Here is a 12,288-nt window from a genome sequence, read left to right as displayed (position 1 = left end):
ATAATATTGTCGTCGTAAAATCAGTCACTAATTAGTGAAAAAAATTGCCGCTAATTAACGACGGATTAGCGAAGGAAAAATTCGGTCTGAAACTCCGTCGCAACTTAGTGACAGATTAGCGGCATAATTTTTCCCTCGCTAAATAGTGATGGATTTTTTCATCGCTAAGCTATCGCTACTTTTCGATATAAAACGACCCATCTAGGGCGTGAAATTGTTTCCATACTCTCTCTCTCTCCCCTCTTCCGCCGATCCACCACCTTTTCTTCGTCGATCCTCCTCTCCGCCCGATCCACACATATATAAGCATAATTTCATCACTATAAAATTGTTTGATTGCCTTAGAACACATATATTCATGTTTGAATCACTATAAAAGTTTTTTGACAACCTTAGAACATATATATGCATAATTGAATCACTATGAGAGTTTTTTGACAACATTAGAACACATATAAGCATGATTGTGATACAAAAGACATTTATTTGACAACCTTAACACATATATGCATGCTTGAATCACTATAATATTTTTTTGACAACCTTAGAACACATATCTGTATGATTGAATCACTATGAATTTTTTTCTGTCAGCCTTAGAACACATATCTAAATTCTGTTAATGTCCTTCACTTTATTGCTAGCTAGTCTATGTGTAATTCATTCATGTTACTTTGATTGTCTTACATTAGGTATATTTCATATAATTTATTTCATTATATTTTGTTTATCAATACTAACCTTTCTTTTCTCTTGTAGGATGCTGGAGATAATCAGTGTAGAGGAGCTGATGGAGACATGGATGAAGGGGCAGATTGAGACAATGAAGAAGATGATGCTCAGAATCTTGGTGATGATTAGATTCATGTGTTGAATTTGGTGTATCTTCTTGTTGTTTCAAAAGAAACTCTTTGTAAATGTTCACTTGTAAATAATTAGAACTTGGCGAGGATTATAGTGGATTGATAAATTTTTTTACCTTGTATTTTGTGTCAAATTTGTTTCAGTTGTTTTGTATATGTATTTTTTATGTGTGCTTTGTTTTTTATACACAGGATATATAAATTGTATAACAAGAAAAAATTTCTCGATATTTATATTTTAAACATTTTTTTATATTTTTTTTATTTTTATGACGGATTAGCGATGGATATTATCCGTCGCTAATTAGTATTGGCCTCTAATTTAGCGACGGATTAGGGACGGATATTTATCCGTCAGAAAACTGAATCAGCCAATATTTTGCGATAGATTTAATATGTCGCTAATGTAGCAAAAAAATTAGCGACGAATGTGTATCTGTTGCAAAACCAAATCTCTGTGGATTAACAATGGCCTTGCGATGAATCATGGCATTCGCTAATTCTTCACAAATTAGCGACGAAAGTAGCGACAAATATTTTTTGTCGCTAATTAGCAACTAGGAAATTGTGATGAAAGTTATTCGTCGCTAACCCATCGCTAAACTGTTCATTGGTAGTTTTACAACAGATTAATGATGGATTACGACCGTCGCTAATCCAACTATTTCTTGTAGTGATTGTTGTATTTTCTTTCTTTTCAACCCGTTTAGATTTAAAGTGTCCTTGGGCACTAATACCATGATTGACTTGTGTGAAGGGTTGTTAACCTGATCCAACCGCATGTGTGAATTTCTAAATCACTGAAACTGTTACTAATTTGATTTTTTTTTATTATATGCGGGTCTAATTGAAAGATATGAATAGATTAAACTGAACTGGTAACACATACACATTAAATTTAGTGTATTTGCTATATATATATATATTGGCATTGAGTATTGGGGCTTAATAGACTGTTAAAATCGTAAGTCTGACATGTTAAATGTATTAAAAAAATCTGAATTGGAAATCTGAAATTTGTTATGCTGTAAAAAAAATCAATTTTCATTAAAAAGTGTTCAATGTTGATATGTATTGAATATTTAGCCAAATTTGAAATCTATAGAAGCTGAATTTGGTTGGTTAGACAAAAATTTTGGATGTTTTGCTATTATGATAAATCGATATTGTGTGTTACAATATGCAATGGTTGATGTGCCATGAATATGCATTGATGTGGTATTGTGAATACAAATTTGGATATTTATGCATAATTGTTATTCACCAAAAATTTGCAATGCCATTTAAACTACATTAAATTGTATAGTGATTATGTGTGTGAACCATTGATAAGGCTTTGGATGCCAGGTACATATGTTGCTATTAGAATATTAAGTTTTAAATGTATTAGAAAGCTGTTTTATAATACTTTTGAATTAATTACACTTTTAAAATTGATAGGGCAAATGCCCAAATTTGTTATTGTATATTGATTTGCATAAATGTTCTTATGTAAAAAACTTTCAATTAATTAAGAACAGTAAAAGAGATCAAATAGTGTAATAATTTTTCTTCTTTGATAGTCCTCTGAAGGGGTGAGAACCTCAGATGACGGTAATAGGAGACCGTGAGGATACTAAACGCCGTGTGCATTGTTTTTTTCAAAAACCCGATAAGTGTTTCATATTCTCAGCCACAGTTGTAGGGAACTCCTGCTACTTTGCCTGAGGATGTTGTTGTTAGACTTAGATGTTGTTATTGGTATACCGAGAAAGTGATGTCAATGGTTGTTGATTTTCTTGTCATCCCAACATTAGGTGTTGATTCTTGACGTCAGTCGAAGAACATACGTAGGATCTAGTTAATAAAATATAATTTTGCATTAAGATATCACTGAAAATTGCCTTGAACTTTAGAAATTTGACCTATTTTATGTATCCGTGGATTTTATATAAGTAAAAACTCAATTGTGTGCATTAAGTAAGAATATGCATGCAAAAACAATACTGATAATTAAAGTTAAAAAGTCATTCATGCATCTTGGAGTGATTCATGCATTCATAAATAGTTAATTTAGCATGAGATTGTTGGTTGTTTAAATTGAATTGCTTATATTGCAAGCTTGTTTGAAATATTATGTTTGATTTGGTTTATTCTAATTTTCTTACTATTAGATCTCGAGAGGGTCACGTACTAGAACTTTGGTTCTTACTGTATTTTTAAAAACCTTTTTTTAAGTACCGAAGCTTAGTGATGAAGGGACCGGCTTGCTGGAGAAAGCAAGAATTATGATACAGTAACTCAAATAGTTGAGAGTTTTTATTTTGAGAAAACATATTACCCTAAATAAAAATTATTTTATTAAATTCAATCCGGATCCCTGCGATATCTTTCGTAATATTTTAAAATTATTTATTCATTTAAAAAACAATCCACAAAATTTTTTAGAGTGAGTTGAGGTCGTTACATAAATTGAGTTACCTACTATTCAAAAATATTTGACTTTAACCTTGTTTACTGCTAAATCATGATTAAAATTGCTATGTTTTCCTTGTAACAAACGTGCTAGATATTGGAAAATGCCTATATTAGTCCTAAACATTTTCTCCTAAAAATATTAGTCGGTCGAATGCAGCTTTTCTCAAAATCCAACAGAACCAAATGCATCCTTATTGAACCCAAACCCAATTTGGATATCTACAAGGGATTAAATTAACAATATTTAGGTATGTTAGTAGTATGGTTTTAGATCAGATGCCGAACCAACCCACATCTCCTTTAAGTGTGTTCATATTAGATCTGTACATCTGCTTAGGTCATCCATTTAATCAGACCTGGTTTTAGAATCTTTTTCATTCATATTTGGTTCCAAAACACGTAACCAGTAAAGGTAAATATCTAATTGGTCCTAGGTTCATTAACAGTTTTCATCATCGGATTATCCTATATTTGATTATAGTTGATTTATGTCCTCATATGAGCCAAATACGAGAGAGAGAGAGAGAGAGAGAGTGATTTAGGGAAGAAGTGATGGAAGTTGGGTACTCTAGTTGGAAAAATTAAATGTTTATTTAAGATTGTGTGGACATATTTGGTCATTTTATTGAAAAGTAATTGTCATTTTTAAGGGTGCCTAATTGATGCAGGAGCGAGACACTACCGGGTCTACAGGATTCATTCGGATCTATGTAGATTTTTTGTGTTATTTTTTAAATTATCTAGTTGGATATTGGTTTTTGGATAGAAGGGCATCTAACATTTCAATTCACTCCAAGTGAAAATAGAAGGGCATCTATATTCACCAACCAATATTGGATGGATGGATGATGGGGACACTTGTATGATGACACATGGGAAAAAAGGGGACAACAGGCAGTTCTTGCTTTTAAGTTAGCATATGACCTTGTTAATTGGAAAGCAAAGTGGGGAAGCATGGGTCCCGTCTGCCTGGCCCTTGAATCTGGACACCAGACCAACCCTCCTAAATAAATGCCTTTATCATCGTTATGGAAACAAACTTATTATAGAACACCCACCAACCAATTTCATCTAATTCCACATCACTTATTATCAAGCTCAAAAACTTTATTCAAGAACAAACTGGACTCCTATATTGAACTCATTTATTTGGTATGGTAGCATGATGTGGGATGGAAAATCCGAAAGTGGTGGCGTGTTAACCAATTTTGTATATGTTGATAGGAATTTATTTTTCTTTTTTGATAGGCAAGATTTGTTGGTTTGGAGTGTCAACATACAAACAAATATTTGTACCAGCACTTACTGATAGAGAAGAAAAAGGAACAGACAAATATATAAAACCCATATTATTTAATAAAAAACATCAGATTTTTTATATAAGAACCTTCACATTGATATCCTTATATGGAACTTTAAATTATATACATATATAGATATAGATATAGGTAGATAGATAAAGATTCTCGTTGTTGATTCTCAGACTTTAGGCAACTGAGATTTGAGTTTGCATGTAGTTGAAGCTTCGCACCAAACTTGCTCCATAACATCAACTAGAATTGCCAACTTTCCTTTTTCAACCAAACCCTTTCTTATAAACCTCGATTCTTAATACGGTCAACCTCATCTTTAATTTTTCTTTTTTTCTATGGTTGCTTTCTGTGAGGTTGTCAAGGGGTCTGATAACTATTTTCAAGGTAGATCAACCATAGGTCTTTTTTTGTAATAAATTTGTCCTTTCAATAGCAGGATCTTGATAAAGATCCAAACCGGATGATCGATGGATCAATGTTGTCAGAATCTGTCTGAATCGTCCTGAATTAGCCGGTTCAGATTGAATCAGTCCTCAGCATATTCACCTGTCATTTCAAGTGAAGTTTTTTAATATTTTTTAGGAGGGATCATGCTCATATGTACTATAAGGCAGTCAAAAAACTGTATATGTGATTCTATCATGCTCATATGTGCTCTAAGGCAGGTAAAAAACTGTATATGTGATTATATCATGCTCATATGTGCTTTAAAGTAGTCAAAAAATTTGTACATGTGATTCTATCATGCTCATATGTGTTCTAAGGCAGTTAAAAAACTGTATATGTGATTTTATCATGCTCATATGTGCTCTAAGGCAGTAAAAAAATATATATGTGATTCTACCATGCTCATATGTGCTTTAAGACAGTCAAAAAAATGTATATGTGATTCTATCATGCTCATATGTGTTCTAAGGCAGTTAAAAAACTTTATATGTGATTTAATCATGCTCATATATATTCTAAAGGCAGTAAAAAAATTGTTTTTGTGATTCTATCATGCTCATATGTGCTCTAAGGCAGTAAAAAAACTTTATATGTGATTCTACCATGCTCATATGTGCTCTAAGGCAATAAAAAAATTTTATATATGATTCTACCATACTCATATGTGTTCTAAGGCAGGCAAAAAACTGTATATATGATTTTATTGTACTCATATGTGCTCTAAGGCAGTCAAAAAATTGTATATGTGATTCTACTATGCTCATATATGCTCTAAGGCAGGCAAAAAACTGTATATGTGATTCTACCATGCTCATATGTGTTCTAAGGCAGTAAAAAAACTGTATATGTAATTCTATCGTGCTCATATGTGTTCAAAGGCAGTAAAAAAACTGTATGTGTGATTCTATCATGCTCATATGTGTTCTAAGACAGTAAAAAAACTGTATATGTGATTCTATCATGCTCATATGTGTTCTAAGGCAGTAAAAATATTATACTGAAATATTATATAAAAGGTCAGTATTGATAAACAAAATATACTAAAATAAATTATATCCAATGCACCTAAGTTAATGCAATCAAAGTTAGATGAAATCTAACAACATGCGATATATCACATGAAACTTTCATACCTGAGAGGCACCTGCAATCGAAGTTCTCCTGTTCTGAAAAAAACTGTTGAACTCATCTCGGAGAACGTCGACAATTGTTTCATGGAAGTTGATAGAATCACATATAATGTTTTTTTGACTGCCTTAGAACACATATGAGCATGATATAATCACATATACATTTTTTTTGCATGCTTTAGAACACATATGAGCATGATAGAATCACATATACAGTTTTTTGACTGCCTTAGAGCACATATGAGCATGATAGAATCACATATAGAGTTTTTTTGACTGCCTTAGAACACATATGAGCATGTTATAATCACATATATAGTTTTTTGTCTGCCTTAGAACATATATGAGCATGATAGAATCACATATAAAGTTTTTTGACTGCCTTAGAGCACATATGAGCATGATAGAATCACATATACAGTTTTTTTTACTGTCTTACAACACATATGAGCATGATATAATCACATATACAGTTTTTCGCCTGCCTTAGAACACATATGAGCATGGTAGAATCACATATATAGTTTTTTTACTGCCTTAGAGCACATATGAGCATGGTAGAATCACATATAAAGTTTTTTTACTGCTTTTAGAACACATATGAGCATGATTGAATCACACATAAAGTTTTTTTACTGCCTTAGAACACATATGAGCATGGTAGAATCACATATACATTTTTTTGACTGCCTTAGAGCACATATGAGCATGATTGAATCACATATAAGTTTTTTTTACTGCCTTAAGAACACATATGAGCATGATAGAATCACATATATAGTTTTTTTACTGTCTTAGAACACATATGAGGATATAGAATCACATATAGAGTATAATTTATTTCAATATATTTTGTTTATCAATATTGACCTTTCTTTTCTTGTGTAGGTTGCTGGTGATAATCAGCATAGTGGAGCTGAAGGTACAGATCAAGGCAATGAACAAGAGGACGCACAAAATCTTGGCGATGATTATATTCATGTGTTGAATTTGTTCTACTTTTTGTTTCAAAAATGTAAATGTTGAATTGTGAATAATTAGAACTTGCGAATTTTACAGTGGATCGATTAATTGTTTTAGTTTCCTTTTATATGTATTTTGATGTGTACTTTATTTTTTATTCGTAGGAAATATAAATTGTATCACGAGAATTTTTTTCTCGATATTTAATTTTCAAATATTTTTTTAAAATTTTTTCCTTGTTTGTGACGAATATATCTGTCGCTAATTACTATTAGCATTGAATGTAGCGATGGATTAGCGACTACTATAAATCCGTCGCAACAACAAAATCATCGTATAGTAACGACAACCTTGCGACGGATGTTGGCAATCGTTATTCGGTCACAACTTAGCGACGAAACTGACGACAGATATATTCTGTCGCTATTAGCATAGAAAAATTTACGATAAAAGCTATCTATCTCTAATCCGACGTTGATCTGTCGCTGAGCTGTTTAGTGTCGGATTAGCGATGAATTTAGGTCATCGCTAATCCACAGGTTTCTTGTAGTGCTACTTTTTAACAGTCACTTCTCTCTTTTGCTTCACACATCACTTTCTACATCCATTTTGCTTCTTGATAACAATGGTTCTAAGCCTCCAGATCCATACGCTTGCCCTAGCCCGCGAGGCACAAAATGTGGATTGCAGTGGATCAAATTAGAGGGTATTTATCTTACTGACATGAGAGAATAATGCATACAATAGAATCATAAATACGCTCTGTGAAGTGAGTGAATTTCTTTATGGCTGCAGTAAATAAGGAGGCAGAGTGTTGGCTTTTGCACAAGGAGCAGCAGTTAGATGAGCAAGGCACCCACGCAGTTCAAATGAGCCAACCATCTAGCCATCGATACTGAAACCGGCAACTCCATGTGCAGATCTAGGGCTAGAAATCCGTGCACTTTTTTCTTTATCTGAGAGAAGCATTCCGTGACAAAGTGCCATTAGCCATCCAAGTCATCACCTCATCCGAAGCACATGAGTGCCACTCTCATGGAATGGTATTGCTATGATAAACTTAAATGCTCATCATACCCCTCACCAGAACCGCTGGGCAGTTGTTTGCTTCTAACAACCAAAAGCAGAAGATGTAAAGATGTAAACGTTTCACTTCCCAATGTCACAATGACACGATATTGACAGTGTGTGCCTACCGGCGACACGAAGGGGATGCGCTGTGTCACGTTAACACGACTCTGACATTATAGACAATATTTTAGTATTCTTAGTAGTTGTTTATATTTTTAATAATATTTCAATAAAAATATTCTTTTATATATTAAATGTGAAAAAAAATAGATTTTTGATTGATTAAAAATAAAAAAATGTCATGTCCTCATCTCCAATTTTTCAGGAAATTTCTAACCCGCGTGTGGGGGTCATACCTATATCTTTGTGAAGTACCATGTTTTCTTCAGTAGGTGCAAATGGAAAGGATTTGGTGATATATTTAATTCAGACCATTACAATGTTTTGTGATGCGTATCATTAAAAAAAAATAAAAATGAGTACTTAGATCTGATTTGGACGTATACGATTTTACTTTTTCGTTATTAAGATCTAGGACAATATTTTCTGTTGCACTTGTAATCAGATCCAGATCAAATTTGATCCATTTGTATTTTGTACATGTACAACCATTTTTTTACTGAAATCAGTACCAATCAATTTAAGTTCAGATCAAGATCCAATTCTACTTTATTGGACCTAGTTTACATCTGGACCTAGATCTTGGACCTGCCCTCGGATCAGACTTGCTGCTAAAAATTCTGATTCATATTAAGAATTCATTATATCATGATACAACCGGGATCGGACCCATTTGCACTTATAAGATTGCGACAAGATGTAAGATGATCCACCACCTTCTTGAGATGACATCCTAATTTCTCATCCATTTGTCTAGTAACATGTCCTCTATAGCTTAACATCTTGTTGTCTTCCTTTTGCGATCGCATTTTTCATATTTGGTTGCAATCCAATAGCCAAAAGGTTGTTAGATTCTGAAGTTTCACTCTCACCAATGTGATTTCCTATCGTTTGGATGTGAGACACATTCTCATAGAAAAAGAAAATTTTACATATGAGAAGTTCTCATATGAAAACTTCTCTATATGAAAAAATTACTCTAGTTTGCGTCACATGAGAAAATCAAGTTGAAAAAATATGATAAATGTAATAATATTAATTTTGTACCCACTTGTTAAAACTCAAAATGTGTTTTGAAACATATCGACAAACAATTGGTAGGTAGCAACCTCTTCCTTCTCCGTCGCCCTAATTGGTGGGCAGCAACATGATCAGAAGATTCAATGATGGTCTCCATAAGCTCAACTTATAATTCATTGATAGAGTTGGAGCAGTTCAAGGAGAAGAGGGGCCTACCGAAGAAAATACAATGGCAATTTACATACATGGAATGCTTTACTGCTGAACCTAAGATGAGCAGCAGAAAATTGAACTGTTACTGTAACAGAGAGAGAGAGAGGTGAAGATGGAGGAAGGCAGTGGAATGGCAACTGACGAAATGAGATACCTTAAGGATGAGGGATAGCCATAATGCAAAATGAAAAAATTTCCTCCCATAATACAAAATAAAAAATTTTGATAAGAAAAATTCCTTCACCACTTAGGTGGAGGAATTTTTCCTCTTAAAAAATCTGAGTTTTTAGAAAAACTTTTCTTTCATAAATTTTCTATTGTTTGAAAGATGAAAAAGTTTAAATTTTTTCTTTCCTATTTGAACTTTTCTTCTTATTTTCCTGCTTCCAAACGTATTTCAAGTTTTTCAGCAGCATGGAAGCATATATACATGTGGATGCTATAGAAAATCTAGGATTTTGTGGTGTTTTGAATAGGAGTAGGAAATGCAACACAAAAACATTCTACGGATTTGTTTTATGGAGTTCAATAATAGTCATTGCGATGACGTACATCTAATAAGAAGCGGTTTCCTAATTGCAAGATATATATATATATATAGCGAGAGTAATGGGTCCGTGCTAAACCACATTGGGGTTAAATGGGAGCTAAAGCGTGCTGACCATCCATCCTTCGCATTGATGGAAGGTCTGCACACAAAAAATGCAAAAAATATGTTTTTGACCTTTATTGGCGCACTAAAAGCACCAGTACAGGTCCCAGACCCTTTACTGGAGTTTTTAGTGCTCCAACAAAGGTCAAAAATGTGATTTTTTGCATTTTTTGCGCACTGACCATCCATCAACGCTCACGATGGATGTGTAAAACCCCAAAAAAAATTGAAATATTTTAATGGAAAATTTTCTTGGTCATTATGAATTATTAAATACTGGCTTTTTTTTTTACCTATGTATTTGAATTAATTTTTCCTGACTTTAATTCTTAGCGCAGTTGAACTTGTGGATCACCCGACAATTAAAATCAAGAATTTTGGATAATTTTGAATGCATATTAAACTATTTAATTTAATTGATTAATTAATTAAATTAGTGGTTAATTGAATTGGTATCTAAATGATAATGTTGGTGATTGAGTGGTTATGTTCGATAATTAGGGTTGATTAGTTTTTGGTTAGACATTATGCATTTATTCACTAATTGTGATTAATTAGTGATTTGTTTGCTAATTAACAAGTATATAATGTAAATTATGCTAAGGTATTAAGTGAATTTCTAATTTTGATTTATGAACATAATTATTGTAGAAATGTGACCTAAGATGTAGATGATTAAAGAATAAATATTAATATCCTTGTGGGTTTGGACCCACATCGGTTTTTGGTTTTGGACCAAACCGGTTTGAGATTCAAATATATGAGCCATGGAATTTCAAATTTTGTTGTAGAGGGTGGGGCCCACTCGATTGGGACATCCCCTCTCTTTTTTAGCACAAAAGCCTAAGCCTATGTCCATTTCCAAGGATTTAGCACACACCAAGCCTTTCCTACCTTTTTGTATCCCTTTCCATTTGTATGCAACATTTGGAAAAGGAGAAGAGGGCCCTTGGGACGGAGTGAAGGAGCTTGTAAGGACTAAGCTCCACCCTCCATCTCCATGATTTAATTATGTGCACGCACCTCTAACCCCCCCCCCCCCAAACCTTAATTTAAATCTATAAATAAGTGGGAAAAAGGAAGATAAGCTCATTCTCTCTTCCCTTACTCTCTCTCCTCTCCACTAAATTCTCCAAGGGTGCATTTGAGCTTGGAGTTGATCTTCTTCCCTAATCTCAAAAGTGTAGAGTGAGGTACCAAGAGGGACTTCACCCTACACAATTTGTAGAGAGGGGATTCTTCAAGTTCTTTGATTCTTTGTAAGGTTCTATTGTTCAAACAAAGGATAGGGAAAACCCACTCAATGTTCTTTTTGTACATTCTATGGCATTCATCCCTCATACTTGCATGCATTCTATAAATGCATCTAGATACGTATAGAGATATACAAAAACAATATCCATGGTATTGTTTTAAAAGTTTTCATTTAATAGATATAACTCATGGTTGGTTTAACCATGTTTATGCTTTTTTAAACTTTCTCTAGTATCCATAGTTGAATCTCATTCATTTTGATATTTTAATGGAAGAGTTTTATTTTTTAGGTTTGTTTATGGTTTAATCTATTTTATTTTGATATTTTAATGATAGAGTTTCATTTTTGAGACTTGTTCACAATTGAATCTCATTCATTTTGATTGTTTATGAAAGAGTTTCATATGTGATACATGTTCATGGTCAAATATCAAGTAATACGATTTCTTTTTCAAAGGTAGTTGATCAAGCATATATTTTAGAGTTTAATTCATATTAAACTATGCATGATTTCATAGAAAAATGTTTTAAAAAACCCAAATTTATGCTAGTTTCGAGTAAATGCGCTAAAATGATAAAAAATAGAAAATGCTTGAAAAACAGTTTTATTTTGCAATTTAGTGCATATATTAGTAATTGTCATTAATGTAGTAGGTTTAATTCTTGAAATAATGAAAAAATAGAGTCAGAATGGATTTAGTAGAGGTTTTTACAAAACATAGGGTAATTGAGGTATTTTGTAAATAGTTTTTTTAGGAGAGGTTGTAAAATGGAAATGTCAAAAA

The sequence above is a fragment of the Nuphar pumila genome, chromosome 2 (genome assembly GCF_984573655.1).
Source record: "Nuphar pumila chromosome 2, dmNupPumi1.hap1.1, whole genome shotgun sequence".
Classification (NCBI taxonomy): Eukaryota; Viridiplantae; Streptophyta; class Magnoliopsida; order Nymphaeales; family Nymphaeaceae; genus Nuphar; species Nuphar pumila.
The sequence above is the reverse complement of the archived record's forward strand: the minus strand, read 5'-3'. Positions refer to the sequence as shown.